The sequence below is a fragment of the Heterodontus francisci genome, chromosome 29, assembly GCF_036365525.1.
Source record: "Heterodontus francisci isolate sHetFra1 chromosome 29, sHetFra1.hap1, whole genome shotgun sequence".
Lineage (NCBI taxonomy): Eukaryota > Metazoa > Chordata > Chondrichthyes > Heterodontiformes > Heterodontidae > Heterodontus > Heterodontus francisci.
This window is the reverse complement of record NC_090399.1, coordinates 1500209-1519246: the sequence shown is the minus strand read 5'-3', so window position 1 is coordinate 1519246 and position 19038 is coordinate 1500209. Positions and strand designations below refer to the sequence as shown.

Sequence of the window (19038 nt, the reverse complement as noted above, 5' to 3'; positions counted from 1 at the left end):
TGATCACCAATGCATCCACTACCTCATTCAACACTCTGGGATGTAGAATGTCAGATCCTAGGGACTTATCAACCTTTAGCCCCATTACAACCTTCTTACTAATTCTAATTTCCTTCAATTCCTCATTCTCCCTAATCCCTTGGATCGCTAATTTTGGGATATTTCTTGTAACTTCCTCAGTAAAGATAGACACAAAGTAATCATTTAGCTTCTCTGCTATTTCTCTATTCCCCATTATAAATTCTCTTGACTCTGCCTGTAATGGACCCACATTTTGTCAGCCAAACGTTCCTTTTTTACGTACCATTAGAAGCTTTTACAGTCTGTTTTTGTATTTTTTGCTAGTTTACATTCATATTTTATTCTCCCTTTCTTGATCAGTTTCTTCATCCTCCTTTGCTGCATTCTAAAATCCTCCCAATTTCAGGTTTACTCCTATTTCTGGCAACTTTATATGCCTTTTCTTTTAACCTTATACAATCGTTAACTTCCTTTGTTATCCACGGTTGACTGCCTTGACTTTTGGGGTTTTTATGCCTAAAAGGAATGTATAGTTGCTAGAAACTATGTAATAATTCTTTGAAGACTATCCATTGCCTATGTACTGTCATACCTTTTAATGTATTTTCCCAATCCACCTCAGCCAATTTGCTCCTCATACCTTCATAATTTCCTTTTTTCAAATTTAACACCCTGGCTTCAGATTGAACTAACTCACTTTCAAGCATAATGTAAAATTCTATCGTATTATGGTTCCTTTACAACAAGATTATTAAGTAGCCCTTTCTCATTACATAATACTAGATCTAAAATAGCCTGTTGTCTAGTCGGTTCCTCAACATACTGCTCTAGAAAGCCATCCCTAAAACACTGTAGAAACTCATCCTCCACAGCATTAGTGCTCATTAGGTTTACCCAGTCTATATGCAGATTGAAGTCAACCATGATTACTGTATTACCCATGCTACATGCTTCTCTAATCTCCTTGACACCAATGACAAAAGAAGCAACGGCCCCATGAGGAAAAGCTTTTTCTCGCAGCGAGTGGTTAGGATCTGGAATGCACTGCCTGAGAGTTTGGTGGAGACAATTCAATCATGGCTTTCAAAAGGGAATTGGATAATTATCTGTGGAGAAAAATATTTGCAGGGATATGGGGAAAAGGCGGGTGAGTGGTATTCGGTGAGTTGCTCTTACAGAGAGCCAACATGGACACAATGGGCACCTTGTGTGTTGTATCCATGGTATTATTAGGTGATTCCATAATTTATTATCTCTGCATTAGCATCTGAGCCATGTGAAAATTAGCATTGGGTCAAACAGATCTGAGAGTTGAATGTGTGGCTCAAACAGTCAGGTGGGAGGCAGCGGTTTGATTCATGGGGCATTGGCACCACTACTGGGGAAAGAGGGAGCTATTCGATTGAGACAGGATCCATCCACTTTTACTAGGCTGGGACCAGTGTCCTGGTGAATCAAATAACTAGAGCTCTAAATAGTTTTTTTTTCCCAAAATATACTTTATTCATAAAAATCTGTAAAAATTACATTGCCAAACAGTTTCCAAACCTCACCAAAAAATACAAACATTGCAAAAGAGATCAGTTTCTTTCAATACTGTCATGAGTTTCTTCCCAACCCTTCTGTTTCACAATTTTCATGTCAATTACAGTTTTACATTTACAGCAATTGAGAATATTAACGATACAGTTCGAGGGGTTTCCCATGGATCCAGCCCCTCAGTCCAGCTTGGTGGGGGAACCTTACACTGTGGTCTTTCCCCATTGAGCCTTTGCTGCGGCTGCCCCAAGCTTTAGTGCGTCCCTCAGCACGTAGTCCTGGACCTTGGAATGTGCCAGTCTGCAACATTCGGCGGTGGACAACTCTTTGCGCTGGAAGACCAGCAAGTTTCGGGCAGACCAAAGGGCGTCTTTCACCGAATTGATAGCCCTCCAGCAGCAGTTGATGTTTGTCTCGGTGTGCGTCCCTGGGAACAGCCCGTAGAGCACAGACTCCTGTGTTACAGAGCTGCTTGGGATGAACCTTGACAAAAACCACTGCATCTCTTTCCACACCTGCTTTGCAAAGGCACATTCCAGGAGGAGGTGGGCGACCGTCTCTTCCCCACCACAGCCAACGCGGGGGCACTGTGCGGAGGGGGCGAGACTTCGGGTGTGCATGAAGGATCTGACGGGGAGGGCCCTTCTCACCACCAGCCAAGCTACGTCTTGGTGCTTGTTTGAAAGTTCTGGTGATGAGGCATTCCGCCAAATGACTTTGACGGTCTGCTCGGGGAACCATCTGACAGGATCCACCGTTTCCTTTTCCCGTAGGGCCTTGAGGACATTCCGTGCAGACCACTGCCTGATGGACCGGTGGTCAAAGTTGTTTTTCCGCAGAAACTGCTCCACGAAGGATAGGTGGTACGGCGCCGCCCAACTGCATGGTGCGTTCCGCGGCAATGTGACCAGGCCCATCCTTCGCAACACCGGGGACAGGTAGAACCTCAGCACGTAGTGACACTTGGAGTTTGCGTACTGGGAATCTACACATAGCTTGATGCAGCCGCACACGAAGGTGGTCATCAGGATGAGGGCCACGTTGGGTACATTTTTCCCGCCCATGTCCAGAGATTTGAACATCGTGTCCCTCCGGACCCGGTCCATTTTAGATCCCCAGATGAAGCGGAAAATGGCTCGGGTGACTGCCACGGCGCAGGAGTGGGGTATGGGCCAGACCTGCGCCACGTAGAGCAACAACGTGAGCGCCTCGCACCTGATGACCAGGTTCTTACCCACAATGGAGAGAGATCGCTGCCCCCACATGCCCAACTTTTGTCGTACCTTGGCTACTCGCTCCTCCCATGTTTTGGTGCACGCCCCGGCCCTTCCGAACCATATCCCCAGCACCTTCAGGTAATCTGACCTGACGGTGAAGGGGACAAAGGATCGGTCAGCCCAGTTCCCAAAGAACATGGCCTCGCTCTTGCCGTGGTTAACTTTGGCTCCCGAGGCCAGTTCGAACTGGTCGCAGATGCTCATCAGTCTGCGCACGGACAGCGGATCCGAGCAGAAGACGGCGACGTCATCCATGTACAGGGAGGTTTTGACCTGAGTACCTCCGCTGCCTGGGATTGTCACCCCTCTTATGCTCGCATCCTTCCTAATAGACTCAGCAAAGGGTTCAATGCAGCAAACAAACAAGACCGGGGACAGAGGACAGCCCTGTCTGACTCCAGATTTGATCGGGAAACTTTCAGATTCCCACCTGTTGATTGACACTGCGCTACTGATGTTTGTGTAGAGCAGTTGGATCACTCTTTAAACTAAAACGGGGGGAGTCAGAGGGGAAATTTAGAAATCTAAAGAGAAAAGTCAAGGTCACAGAACAGTGTAGCATTAAGCAGAGTGTGGCAGGAAGGGACAAAGAGTTTAACAGTAATAGTGCATCAGTGAATCAGGTCAAATCAGAGAAAAATGGTAAAAAGTGAAAATCAAAGGAACTTTATCTGAACACAGGAAGCATTTGTAACAAGATAAATGAGTTAATGGCACAAATAGAGATAAATGTGTTTGATCTAATCAACATTACAAAGACATGGTTACGTTGTGACGAAGGTTGGGAACTAAATATTCTGGGATACTTAATGTTTCAAAAAGAGAGACAAAATGGAAAAGGTAGTGGGCCTGGGAATTGGGTGGGCCATGTAGCCCTGGTAATAAAGGATGTTAGAAGGGGAGTAATGAGAAAAGATTAACTCGGAGAAGCCTGAAGTATAATCAGTTTGGATGAAGAAAAGAAATAACAAGAAAATGCCGGTGGGGTTAGTTCACAGCTCTCCTGCTGAACAAGAAATAAGATTGTAATTTTTTATTCATTCATGGGATGTGGGTGTCACTGGCCAGGCCAGCATTTATTGCCCATCCCTAATTGCCCTTGAGAAGGTGGTGGTGAGCTGCCTTTTTAAATTGCTGTAGTCCTTGGCATGTAGGTAGACCCATAGTGCTGTTAGGAAGAGAGTTCTAGGATTTTGACCCAGTGACAGTGAAGGAATGTTGATATAGTTCCAAGTCAGGATCATGTGTGGCTTGGAGGGGAACCTATAGGTAGCATTGTAATAAAGGAAATGCAATAAGTGTGGGGGATATTAATCTTCTAGACTGGACAAATCAAATCGGCAAAACATAGTTTGGAGGACAAGTTCTTGGAATGTATTTCAGACAGTTTCCTGGAATAATATATCATGGAAGCAATCAGGGAAGAGGCTACTTGAAATCTGTTTTGTGCAAGGTTAAGTAATAATCTCCTAGAAACTAGCAAAGGATGTCCAAAAATTGAGAGAGGAAATAAAATAGGAGAGCAAACTTGGACAAATATGTAAAACGGAAGAGAGTAGCAAAAGTAAACATGGATCCTTTAGAGGCTGAGACAGGAAAAATTAAAATGGGAAATAAGGAAATGGTAGAGACATTAAACAATTATCTTGTGTCATCTTCACCATAAAAGACACAAAAACACATCAGAAGTAGTGGTACTGAAAGGTGTCAAATCTCGTAGACCTTACAGCCAAGATCCTAGGATATAAAGGAGGTAGCTGCAGAGGTCATGCATGCACAGATTGTATATTTTTTTGTTCCTGTTATGAGGGCATCACTGGCAAGGCCAGCATTTATTGCCTATCTGTATTTTGCTCTTGGGAAGGTGAAGGTTAGCCGCTTTCTTGAATCATGCAGTCTATGTGGTGTTAGGGGCTTCCAAAGTTCCCTAGATTCTGGAAGGGTCTCAGTGGATTGGAAGGTAGCAAATGTAACAAGGTTATTCAAGAACAGAAGGAAAGAGAAAATGGAGAATTACAGGACAGTTATAGGTGAATGGAAATTGGTGCAAGTTAAGGACACAGGCAGCAGAGTTTTGGATGACCTCAAGTTTACAGAGGGTAGAATGTGGGAGGCCAGCCAGGTTTTGTGAAAGGGAAAACACATTTGATGAATTTAGAAGGGTTCTTTGAGGGAGTAACAAGTGTTAAGACCAAGGTGGGAGGAGTGCACTGTCTCTTCGAGTCCCACTTCTCCACAAGTCACAACATATATTTTTAAAATATTTACCCAGTTACCAATTCAGTCAATCATATACTCTACTCTTTATCCCAGAATAAAATACACCAATTAGGTTTCTTCAATAAACAACAAAATTATCAGTTTATGATGAAAACAAGGCTTATCCGGTAACAAAGCAAAGCATTAACACTCAGAATAAAATATGAAATGTTCCTTTTTTAAATCCCCTGTACACAAATTTACGCACATACTGAAAACAATAAAGAAATGATCTCTGCAGAGCTCTGTTAGAAAAAAAAAATACTTTGGCCAAATACTTGTTAATTCTTGAAGAGGAAAAAAAAATATGGAAAGATTTCAGTTGTCTCTTTTTGGTCTGGCATCTGAGTACACAGAGGTCACTGGGATCTTTTCTGGATCAGTTCTTTTCAGACGGCGTCATGAATTAATCTGGCACATTTTTTTCAGCTTCTCAGGAGAAATATGGCATCAAGGGTTTCGGTTATCACACTGAACATGCAGGGCTTTTTCAAAGACAGCAGGAAAGAGAAATTGACACACTCAACCTCTCGAGGTCTCTCTGGTCCAGGAAAGATGAGCTTGGTGTTTTATCCTGTTTTTCAAACATTGCTCACACTCCAACTGAACCAAACCAATATCTCAGAAGCAAAACTACAAATACCCAGCCAGAACCTCCTGACCCTCATAAATCTTAACATGTAATTTCTCTGTAAACATTTTCCCCAGATCGCCAAGGTTTCTGTTGTTTAGTGAGCTTAAAGCACATGATTTCCAGCAAAGGTTGTTTTCAAACAACATCTCAAATGTCCTTTCAGTAAACTTGGTGAAAAAAACACATCCATGGGATCTTTTCCATTTTCAAACACAAATCCTTAAAAAAAAAACTTAAAATGGAAGCACCTTCATAATACCTCCATCCTTGGAGGAATGAAAGAGTGAAAAGCAAACAGAAGATGAAAAAAAAATTAAAACACATTTGCATACTTATTCTCATTCACTCTTTATCTGTAGCTAATACAGTTCCAGAACATAAAAAATAAGAGCAGGAGAAGGCCATTCGGCCCCTCAAGTTTGCCCTGCCATTCAATAAGATCATGGCTGATCTGCCCCAGACCTCAACTCCTCTTTCGTGTCAGCTCCTCATAGCCCTCAACTCCCCAATATTTCAAAAATCTATCCCCCTCCTCTTTAACTACTTTCAGTGAACAAGCCTCCACAACTCTCTGGGGTAGAGAATTCCAGACAGTCACTACCCTCTGAGAGAAGAAATTCCTTCGCATCTCAGTTTGAAATGTGTGCCCCCTTATTCTGTAACTATGTCCCCTAGTGGAAACATCTTCTCAACATCTACCCTGTCAAGCCCCCTCAGAATCTTGCATATTTCAATAAGATCACCCCTCATTCTTCTAAACTCTAATGAATAAAGGCCGAACCTGTTTAGCAGTTCTTGATAAGTCAACCCCTTCATCCCAGGAATCAGCCGAGTGAATCTCTTTTGAACTGCCTCCAATGCCAGTATATCCTTTCTTACAAACGAGGACCAAAACTGTACACAGTATTCCAGGTGTGGCCTTGCCAATACCCTGCACAGTTGAAACAAGACTTCCCTATTTTTAAACTTCAACCCCCCGAGCAATAAAGGCCAAAATCCATTTGCCGCCTTAATTACTTGCTGTACCTGCATGCTAACTTTTTGTGTTTCATGCACAAGAACACCCAGATCTCTCTGTGCTGCACTTTTTTGAAGACTCTCTCCATTTAAATAATAGTCTACCTTTTGATTCTTCCTACCAAAGTGCATGACCTCACACTTTCCGACATTAAACTCCATCTGCCAAGTTTTTGCTGGCGGGGCGAGTTTTGCAAAGTTCTGCTTTGTACCATCGTTGCACTCAGATAATTCAAAGCAAAGTTAAATCCTGGACAAAGCATCCACAATTATATTTTTTTCCCACAATATGGATAATCTTTAAGTGATAAGATTGCAATAGTAAACTCCACTGAAATAGTCTGGCATTCTGGTCTTTGAATTTTACCACGAAGGCGGGGGTTATGATTAGTAGATTACCAGTGTGTCTCTGTACTCATGGCTTAAGAGTCAGCAATAAGTCCAAGGTACAGAACTCAGAAATAGGAAGGGTGCGGTAACAATGTTGGGGCTGCACTACAGGCCTCCCAATAGCGAGCGTGAGATAGAGGTACAAATATGTAAACAGATTATGGAAAGATGTAGGAGCAACAGGGTGGTGGTGATAGGAGATTTTAATTTTCCCCAACATTGACTGGGATTCACTTAGTGTTAGAGGTCTAGATGGATCAGAATTTGTAAGGAGCATCCAGGAGGGTTTTCTAGAGCAGGATGTAAATAGTCCAACTCGGGAAGGGGCCATACTGGACCTGGTGTTGGGGAATGAGCCCGGCCAGGTGTTTGAAGTTTCAGTAGGGGACTACTTTGGGAATAGTGATCACAATTCGGTAAGCTTTAAAATACTCATGGACAAAGACGAGAGTGGTCCTAAAGGAAGAGTGCTAAATTGGGGGAAGGCCAACTATACCAAAATTCGGCAGGATCTGGGGAATGTAGATTGGGAGCAGCTGTTTGAAGATAAATCCACATGTGATTATGTGGGAGGCTTTTCAAGAGAGGTTGATTAGCGTGCAGGAGAGACATGTTCCTGTGAAAATGAGGGATAGAAATGGCAAGATTAGGGAACCATGGATGACAGGTGAAATTGTGAGACTAGCTAAGAGGAAAAAGGAAGCATACATAAGGTCTAGGCGGCTGATGAAAGACGAAGCTTTGAAAGAATATCAGGAATGTAGGACCAATCTGAAACGAGGAATTAAGAGGGCTAAAAGGGGTCATGAAATATCTTTAGCAAACAGGGTTAAAGAAAGTCCCAAAGCCTTTTATTCATATATAAGGAGAAAGAAGGTAACTAGAGAAAGGATTGGCCCACTAAAGGACAAAGGAGGGATGTTATGCTTGGAGTCAGAGAAAATGGGTGAGATTCTAAACGAGTACTTTGCATTGGTATTCACCGAGGAGAGGGACATGACGGATGTTGAGGTTAGGAACAGATGTTTGATTACTCTAGGTCAAGTCGGCATAAGGAGGGAGGAAGTGTTGGGTATTCTAAAGGGCATTAAGGTGGACAAGTCCCCAGGTCCGGATGGGATCTATCCCAGGTTAGTGAGGGAAGCGAGAGAGGAAATAGCTGGGGCCTTAACAGATATCTTTGCAGCATCCTTAAACACGGGTGAGGTCCCGGAGGACTGGAGAATTGCTAATGTTGTCCCCTTGTTTAAGAAGGGTAGCAGGGATAATCCAGGTAATTATAGACCGGTGAGCCTGACGTCAGTGGTAGGGAAGCTGCTGGAGAAGATACTGAGGGATAGGATCTATTCCCATTTGGAAGAAAATGGGCTTATCAGTGATAGGCAACATGGTTTTGTGCAGGGAAGGTCATGTCTTACCAACTTAATAGAATTCTTTGAGGAAGTGACAAAGTTGATTGATGAGGGAAGGGCTGTCGATGTCATATACATGGACTTCAGTAAGGCGTTTGATAAGGTTCCCCATGGCAGGCTGATGGAGAAAGTGAAGGCGCATGGGGTCCAAGGTGTACTAGCTAGATGGATAAAGAACTGGCTGGGCAACAGGAGACAGAGAGTAGCAGTAGAAGGGAGTTTCTCAAAATGGAGATGTTCCACAGGGATCCGTGCTGGGACCACTGTTGTTTGTGATATACATTAATGATTTGGAGGAAAGTATAGGTGGACTGATCAGCAAGTTTGCAGACGACACTAAGATTGGTGGAGTAGCAGATAGTGAAGGGGACTGTCAGAGAATACAGCAGAATATAGATAGATTGGAGAGTTGGGCAGAGAAATGGCAGATGGAGTTCAATCAGGGCAAATGCGAGGTGATGCATTTTGGAAGATCCAAATCAAGAGTGAACTATATAGTAAATGGAAAAGTCCTGGGGAAAATTGATGTCCAGAGAGATTTGGGTGTTCAGGTCCACTGTTCCCTGAAGGTGGCAACGCAGGTAAATAGAGTGGTCAAGAAGGCATACGGCATGCTTTCCTTCATCGGACGGGGTATTGAGTACAAGAGTTGGCAGGTCATGTTACAGTTGTATAAGACTTTGGTACGGCCACATTTGGAATACTGCGTGCAGTTCTGGTCGCCACATTACCAAAAGGATGTGGATGCTTTGGAGAGGGTGCAGAGGAAGTTCACCAGGATGTTGCCTGGTATGGAGGGGGCTAGCTATGAAGAGAGGTTGAGTAGATATGGATTATTTTCATTAGAAAGACGGAGGTTGAGGGGGGACCTGATTGAGGTGTACAAAATCATGAGAGGTATAGACAGGGTGGATAGCAAGAAGCTTTTTCCCAGAGTGGGGGATTCAATTACTAGAGGACACGAGTTCAAAGTGAAAGGGGAAAAGTTTAGGGGGGATATGCGTGGAAAGTTCTTTACGCAGAGGGTGGTGTGTGCCTGGAATGCGTTGCCAGCGAAGGTGGTTAATGCGGGCACGATGGCGTCTTTTAAGATGTATCTAGACAGATACATGAATGGGAAGGAAGCAAAGAGATACAGACCCTTAGAAAATAGGCGACATGTTTAGATAGAGGATCTGGATCGGCGCAGGCTTGGAGGGCCGAAGGGCCTGTTCCTGTGCTGTAATTTTCTTTGTTCTTTGTTTCTTTTTCCACTGTTGAATATCTCTTTTGGTGTCAAAGAACAAAGAACAGGACAGCACAAGAGCAGGTCATTCGGCCCTCCAAGCCTGCGCCGATCTTGATGCCTGTCTAAACTAAAACCTTCTGCAATTCCAGGGACCATATCCCTCTATTCCCCTTCCTATTCATGTATTTGTCAAGATGCCTCTGAAACGTCGCTATCGTACCTGCTTCCACCACCTTCCCCGGCAGCAAGTTCCAGGCACTCACCACCCTCTGTCTAAAAAAACTTGCCTCGCACATCCCCTCCAAACTTTGCCCCTCTCACCTTAAACCTATGTCCCCTAGTAAATGACTCTTCCACCCTGGGAAAAAGCTTCTGACTATCCACTCTGTCCATGCCACTCATAACTTTGTAAACCTCTATCATGTCGCCCCTCCACCTCCGTCGTTCCAGTGAAAACAACCCGAGTTTATCCAACCTCTCCTCACAGCTAATGCCCTCCAGACCAGGCAACATCCTGGTAAACCTCTTCTGTACCCTCTCCAAAGCCTCCACGTCCTTCTGGTAGTGTGGCGACCAGAATTGCATGCAATATTCTAAGTGTCGCCTAACTAAAGTTCTGTACAGCTGCAGCATGACTTGCCAATTTTTATACTCTATGCCCCGACCGATGAAGGCAAGCATGCCGTATGCCTTCTTGACTACCTTATCCACCTGCGTTGCCACTTTCAGTGACCTGGAGACCTGTACGCCCAGATCTCTCTGCCTGTCAATACTCCGAAGGGTTCTGCCATTTACTGTATACTTCCCACCTGTATTAGACCTTCCAAAATGCATTACCTCACATTTGTCCAGACTAAACTCCATCTGCCATTTCTCCGCCCAAGTCTCCAACCGATCTATATCCTGCTGTATCCTCTGACAATCCTCATCACTGTCCGCAGCTCCACCAACCTTTGTGTCGTCCACAAACTTAATAATCAGACCAGCTACATTTTCCTCCAAACCATTTTATATATACTACAAACAGCAAAGGTCCCAGCACTGATCCCTGTGGAACACCCCTAGTCACAGCCCTCCATTCAGAAAAGCACCCTTCCGCTGCTACTCTCTGTCTTCTATGACCAAGCCAGTTCTGTATCCATCTTGCCAGCTGACCTCTGATCCCATGTGACTTCACCCTTTGTACCAGTCTGCCATGAGGGACTTTGTCAAAGGCTTTACTGAAGTCCATATAGATGACATCCACCGCCCTTCCCTCATCAATCATCTTCGTCACTTCCTCAAAAAACTCGATCAAGTTAATGAGACACGACCTCTCCTTAACAAAACCATGCTGCCTCTCGCTAATAAGTTCATTTGATTCCAATTGGGAGTAAATCATGTCCCAAAGAATCCTCTCTAATAATTTCCCAACTACTAACGTAAGGCTCACTGGCCTATAATTTCCCGGATTATCCTTGCCACCCTTCTTAAACAAAGAAACAACATTGGCTATTCTCCAGTCCTCTGCGACCTCACCTGTAGCCAATGAGGATGCAAAGATTTCTGTCAAGGCCCCAGCAATTTCTTCCCTTGCCTCCCTCAGTATTCTGGGGGAGATCCCATCAGGCCCTGGGGACTTATCTACCTTAATGCTTTGCAAGACGCCCAGCACCTCCCCCTTTTTGATAATGAGATGACCGAGACTGTCTCCACTCCCTTCCCTAGACTCATCATCCACCAAGTCCTTCTCTTCGGTAAATACTGATGCAAAGTACTCATTTAGTACCTCGCCCATTTCCTCTGGCTCCACAAATAGATTCCCATCTCTGTCCCAGAGTGGACCAACCCTTTCCCTGGTTACCGTCTTGCTCTTTATATCCGTATAAAAAGCCTTGGGATTCTCCTTAATCCTGTTTGCCAATGACTTTTCATGACCCCTTTCAGCCCTCCTGACTCCTTGCTTAAGATCCTTCCTACTTTCTTTACATTCCTCAAGGGCTTCGTCTGTTCCCAGCCTTCTCGCCCTTACGAATGCTTCCTTTTTCTTTTTGACAAGGCTCACAATATCTCTCGTTATCCAAGGTTCCCGAAACTTGCCAAACTTATCCTTCTTCCTCACAGGAATATGCCGGTCCTGGATTCAAATCAGCTGACGTTTGAAAGACTTCCACATGTCAGATGTTGATTTAGCCTCAAACAGCCGCCCCCAATCTAAATTCTTCAGTTCCTGCCTAATATTGTTATAATTAGCCTTCCCCCAATTTAGCACCTTCACCCGAGGACTACTCTTATCCTTATCCACAAGTACCTTAAAACTTAGGAATTAATGGTCACTGTTCCCGAAATGCTCCCCTACTTGGACTTCGACCACTTGGCCGGGCTCATTCCCCAATACCAGGTCCAGCGGTAGCAGTGATAGTGCGAGCCAGGGGGCAGCTGGGAAGGTAAGTTTCAGTATAAAGTACTTCGCTAGCGATTCGGCAGCTTTGGCAGGGTGGGGGAAAAAACCTGAAAAAGTGACATCACAGGAAAGCTGTGACCTGATTGGCTGGGAGGGAATCTGTACAGAATTTGAAAATAAAACTGATAAAAATTGATTAAAACACTAATTAACTAATTAATAAGTAGAGTAACAAAACCAGAGGGAGGAGATGACTGTATTTAGACAGCATTTAATATTTATTGTAGAAATCTAGCACTAGGGACCACATAGTGAAGTGTATCATAATTTAGTAAGGATTTAATAAGTATTTATTTTATATCAATTAACTAATTAGTGCGAGAAATGACAGTTCGAGGGGTGAAGTGCTTCACCTGTGAGATATGGGAAGTCCGTGACACTTCCAGCGTTCTGGACGACTACATCTGCAGGAAGTGTACCCAGTTGCAGCTCCTCACAGACCGCATGGATCGTTTGGAGTGGCAACTGGATGCACTTAGGAGCATGCAGGTGGCGGAAAGCGTCATGGACAGGAGTTTTAGACAAGTGGTTACACCCAAAGTGCAGGCAGATAGATGGGTGACCGCTATAAGGGGCAGGCAGTCAGTGCAGGAATCCCCTGTGGCTATCCCCCTCTCTAACAAGTATACCGTTTTGGATACTGTTGGGGGGGAAATGGCCGATCATTGAAAAACAACAGCAGCCAGAGCAGTGGCACCACGGCTGGCACTGTTGTTCAGCAGGGAGGGACAAAGCGCAGAAGAGCAATAGTTATAGGGGACTCTATAGTCAGGGGCACAGATAGGCGCTTCTGTGGTTGTGAAAGAGACACCAGGAAGGGAGATTGCCTCCCTGGTGCCAGAGTCAAGGATGTCTCTGAACGGACAAGGGCATTCTGAAGGGGGAGGGTGAACAGCCAGAGGTTGTGGTACACATCGGTACCAATGACATAGGCAGGAACAGTGATGAGGTCCTGCAGGGGGAGTTTAGGGAGTTAGGTAGTAAGTTTAAAAAAAACAGGACCTCTCGGGTTGTAATCTCTGGATTACTCCCTGTGCCACGTGCCAGTGAGGCTAGAAATAAGAAGATAGTGCAGCTAAACACGTGGCTGAGCAGCTGGTGTAGAAAGGAGGGTTTCAGATATCTGGACTATTGGGCTCTGTTCAGGGACAGATGGGACCTGTACAAGAAGGACAGGATGCATCTATACTGGAAGGGCACTAATATCCTGGCTGCAAGGTTTGCTAGCGTCACTCGGGAGGGTTTAAACTAGTGTGGCAGGGGGGTGGGAACCAGAGCAGTAGGACAGCTACTGAAGTAAATGAGGAGGACATAGTAAATAAGGCCAGTAGGACTAAGAGGCAGAGCAGGCAGGGAGATGTTGCTGAGCACAGCGGGACTGGTGGTCTGAAGTGCGTTTGTTTCAATGCGAGAAGTATAACAGGTAAGGAAGATGAACTTAGAGCTTGGATTAGTACTTGGAACTATGATGATGTTGCCATTACAGAGACTTGTTGAGGGAAGGGCAGGATTGGCAGCTAAATGTTCCAGACTTTAGAAGCTTCAGGCGGGATAGAAGGGGATGGAAAAGGGGTGGGGGAGTTGCATTACTGGTTAAGGAGAATATCACAGCTGTACTGCGGGAGGACACCTCAGAGGGGTCATGCAGCGAGGCAATATGGGTGGAGCTCAGGAATAGGAAGGGTGCAGTCACGATGTTGGGGGTTTACTACAGGCCTCCCAACTGCCAGCGGGAGGTAGAGGAGCAGATATGTAGACAGATTTTGGAAAGATGTAAAGGTAACAGGGTTGTGGTGGTGGGTGATTTTAACTTCCCCAATATTGACTGGGACTCACTTGGGCTTGGATGGGGCAGAATTTGTGAGGAGCATCCAGGAGGGCTTCTTGAAACAATATGTAGATAGTCCAATTAGTGATGGGGCCATTCTGGACCTGGTATTGGGGCATGAGCCCGGCCAGGTTGTCGAAGTTTCAGTGGGGGAGCATTTCGGGAGCAGTGACCATAATTCCATAAGTTTTAAGATACTTGTGGATAAGGATAAGAGTATTCTTCGGGTGAAGGTGCTAAATTGGGGGAAGGCTAATTATAACCATGTTAGGCAGGAACTGAAGAATTTAGATTGGGGGCGGCTGTTTGAGGGTAAATCAACATCTGACATGTGGGAATCTTTCAAACGTCAGCTGATTAGAATCCAGGACCAGCACGTTCCTGTGAGGAAGAAAGACAAGTTTGGCAAGTTTCGGGAAACTTGGATAACATGGGATATTGTGAGCCTAGTCAAAAAGAAAAAGGAAGCATTTGTAAGGGCTGGAAGGCTAGGAACAGATGAAGCACTTGAGGACTATAAAGACAGTAGGAAGGAACTTCAGCAAGGAGTTAGGAGGGCTAAAAGAGGTCATGAAAAGGCATTGGCAAACAGGATTAAGGAAAATCCCAAGGCTTTTTATACATATCTCAAGAGCAAGAGGGTAACCAGGGAAAGGGTTGGCCCACTCAAGGACAGAGAAGGGAATCTAAGCATGGAGCCAGAGGAAATGGGCGAGGTGCTAAATGAGTACTTAGCATTAGTATTCACCAAGGAGAAGGACTTGGTGGATGATGAGCCTAGGGAAGGGAGTGCAGATAGTCTCAGTCATCTCATTATCAAAAAGGAGGAGGTGTTGGGTGTCTTGCAAAGCATTAAGGTAGATAAGTCCCCAGGGCCTGATGGGCTCTACCCTAGAATACTGAGGGAGGCAAGGGAAGAAATTGTTAGGGCCTTGACAGAAATCTTTGCATCCTCATTGGCTACAGGTGAGGTCCCAGAGGACTGGAGAATCGCCAATGTTGTTCCTTTGTTTAAGAAGGGTAGCAAGGATAATCCAGGAAATTATAGGCCGGTGAGAGTTACGTCAGTGGTGGGGAAATTATTAGAGAAGATTCTTCGGGACATGATTTACTCCCATTCGGAAACAAACGAACTTATTAGCGAGAGACAGCATGGTTTTGTGAAGGGAAGTTCGTGTCTTACTAATTTGAGTTTTTTGAGGAAGTGACGAAGATGATTGATGAAGGAAGGGCAGTGGATGTTATCTATATGGACTTCAGTAAAGCCTTTGACAAGGTCCCGCATGGCAGACTGGTGCAAAAGGTGAAGTCACACGGGATCAGAGGTGAGCTGGCAAGATGGAGACAGAACTGGCTCAGTCACAGAAGACAGAGGGTAACAGTGGATGAGTGTTTTTCTGAATGGAGGGATGTGACTAGTGGTGTTCCGCAGGGATCAGTGCTGGCACCTTTGCTGTTTGTAGTATATATAAATGATTTGGAGGAAAATGTAGCTGGTCTGATTAGTAAGTTTGCAGACGACACAAAGGTTGGTGGAGTTGCGGATAATGATGAGGATTGTCAGAGGATACAGCAGGATATAGATCGGTTGGAGACTTGGGCGGAGAAATGGCAGATGGAGTTTAATCTGGACAAATGTGAGGTAATGCATTTTGGAAGGTCTAATGCAAGTGGAAGGTATACAGTAAATGGCAGAACCCTTCGGAGTATTGACGGGCAGGTCCACAGTTCACTGAAAGTGGCAACGCAGGTGGATAAGGTAGTCAAGAAGGCATACGGCATGCTTGCCTTCATCGGTCGGGGCATAGAGTATAAAAATTGGCAAGTCATGCTGCAGCTGTACAGAACTTTAGTTAGGCCACACTACCAGAAGGACGTGGAGGCTTTGGAGAGGGTACAGAGGAGGTTTACCAGGATGTTGCCTGGTCTGGAGGGCATTAGCTATGAGGAGAGGTTGGATAAACTTGGATTGTTTTCACTGGAACGACGGAGGTGGAGGGGCGACATGATAGAGGTTTACAAAGTTATAAGCAGCATGGACAGAGTGGATAGTCAGAAGCTTTTTCCCAGGGTGGAAGAGTCAGTTACTCGGGGACATAGGTTTAAGGTGAGAGGGGCAAAGTTTAGAGGGGATGTGCGAGGCAAGTTCTTTGCACAGAGGGTGGTGAGTGCCTGGAACTTGTTGCCGGGGGAGGTGGTGGAAGCAGGTACGATAGAGGCGTTTAAGAGGCATCTTGACAAATACATGAATAGGATGGGAATAGAGGGATACGGACCCCGGAAGTGCAGAAGGTTTTAGTCTAGGCAGGCATCAAGATCAGCGCAGGCTTGGAGGGCCGAATGGCCTGTTACTGTACTGTTCTTTGTTTATTGTTGTTCTAATAACCTGCTCAGTGACGCTCAGTTTGGGGTCTGCCAGGGCCACTCAGCTCCTGACCTCATTGCAGCCTTGGTTCAAACATGGCCAAAAGAGCTGAACTTTAGAGGTGAGGTGAGAGTGACTGCCCTTGACATCAAGGCAGCATTCAACCGAGTATGGCATCAAGGAGCCCTAGCAAAACTTGAGTCAGTGGGAATCGGCGGGGGGGGGGGAAACTCTCAACTGGTTAGAGTCATACCTAGTACATAGGATGATAGCTGTGGTTGTTGGAGGTCAATCATCTGAGCTCCAGGACATCACTGCAGGAGTTCCTCAGGGTAGTGTCCTATGCCCAACCATCTTCAGCTGCTTCATCAATGACCTTTCGTCCATCATAAGGTCAGAAGTGGGGATGTTCACTAATGATTGCACAATGTTCAACACCATTCGTGACTCCTCAGATACTGAAGCAGTCCATGTAGAAATGCAGCAAGACCTGGACAATATGATGTGGCAAGTAACATTTGCGCCACACAAGTGCCAGGCCATGATCATCTCCAACAAGACAGAATCTAACCATTCAATGGCATTACGATTGCTGAATCCCCCACCATCAACATCCTGCGATGGGGGGGTGGGTCACCATTGAACTTAAACTGAACTGGACCAGCCACATACATGCTGTGGATACAAGAGTAACTCACCTCCTATCTCCCTAAGGCCTGTCCACCATCTGCAAGGCACAAGTCAGGAGTGTGATGGAATACTCTGCACTTGCCTGGATGGGTGCAGCTCCAACGACACTCGAGAAGCTCAACAACATTCAGGACAAAGCAGCCCACTTGATCGACACTGTGGGTGTCCAAATGGACTGCAGCGGTTCAAAAGGCAGCTCACCACCACCTTCTCAAGGTCAGTTAGGGATGGGCAATAAATGCTGGCCAGCCAGTGACGCCCACATCCCATGAACAAATAAAACAAAATGTCTATAAACTAATATGAAAGGAGTAAAACCAGTACACCCATTCGGTAAATCCCTAGTGGCAAACAAAAGAAATCCTAGCTCTTTATCCCATGGTGATATTCCTTCCAGTATGCCATGATCATCATTTTGAGGGTCTGATGGTACCTTTCCAAAGCCCCTGGTGTGCTATATGCTGAAGACTTTAACTGTGTTATACCCAAAATATTCATAACTTCCTGGAAAATTTTAGACATAAAATTGGAACCTTTATCTGACGAAACCTCAATCGGTAATCCATCTCCAGTGAAGAACTGGGTTAACTACTTTCACAGAAGTTGTTCACGAGGGAATGGCCTGGGAACCAAGTAGCCATACCCTTGATAGTGAGTATGTATTGGTGTCCTGCTTTCGTTTTCGGTAACCATTCTATACAGTCTACCAATACCCGACTAAATGGTTCCGCAAAAACTGGTATGGGAATTAGAGGTGCCGGTTTTATGGCAGGTTGCGGTTTTCACACAATCTGGCACGTAAGGCATGTTTTACAAAATTGCTGCACGTCCTTGGAAGGACCCGGCTAATTAAAATGTCGACCTATATTTGAGTGTCTTCTGGATCCCCACATGTCCCGCTATGGGAATTGCATATGCTATCCTTAATATTTCCCGGCGATATTTAGGCAGTCGCACTATCTGATGAACTGCCATCCATTCTTCATCCGCAGGTCTGTGAGGAGCTCTCCACTTCCTCATCAGAATCCTGTGAGAAGTGCACCCAACTCCAGCTCCTCGCAGACCGCATTACGGAACTGGAGCTGGATGAACTTCGGATCATTCAGGAGGCTGAGGGGGTGATAGAGAGCAGTTATAGGGAAGTAGTGACACCTAAGTTACAGGATAAAGGTAGCTGGGTGACCGTCAGGGGAGGGAAAGGGAATAGGCGCACAGTGCAGGGATCCCCTGTGGCCGTCCCCCTCAATAATAGGTATACTGTTTTGGATACGGTTGAGGGCGATGACCTACCAGTGGAAAGCCACATTGGCCAGGTCTCTGGCACTGAGCCAGGCTCTGTGGCTCAGAAGGGAAGGGGGGAGAATAGGAGAGCGATAGTGATGGGAGATTCAGTGGTTAGAGGAACAGACAGGAGATTCTGTGGTCGCGAAAGAAACTCCCGGACGGTATGTTGCCTCCCGGGTGCCAGGGTCGGGGTTGTCTCGGACCGAGTCTACAGGATTCTTAAGGGGGAGGGGGAGCAGCCAGAGGTCGTGGTAGACATCGATACCAATGACATAGCTAGGAAAAGGGATGAGGACCTGAAAAGCGAATACAGGGAGTTAGGTTGGAAGCTGAAAGGCAGGACGAGCAGGATAGTAATCTCAGAATTGTTACCGGTGCCACGTGCTAGTGAGGCTAGAAACAGAGAGCGAGTGCAGCTGAACACGTGGCTACAGAACTGGTGCAGGAGGGAGGGATTCAGATATGTGGATCATTGGGATACCTTCTGGGGAAGGTGGGACCTGGACAAGAAGGACGGGTTGCATCTGAACTGGAGGGGCACCAATATCCTGGGCGGGAGGTTTGCTCGAGCTCTTCGGGAGGGTTTAAACTAGTTTGGCAGGGGGATGGGAACCGGAGCTACGGATCAGTGGATGGGGTAGCTGTTGAACA

General features: G+C 45.6%; 1 protein-coding gene across 1 annotated transcript in view; it reads left to right on the top strand.

Moving 5' to 3' along the window:
- The window catches only part of LOC137345903 (uncharacterized), a 270894-nt gene that overhangs the window by 146372 nt on the left and 105484 nt on the right, over positions 1-19038 (top strand). The gene's annotated exons all lie outside the window — the stretch shown is intronic.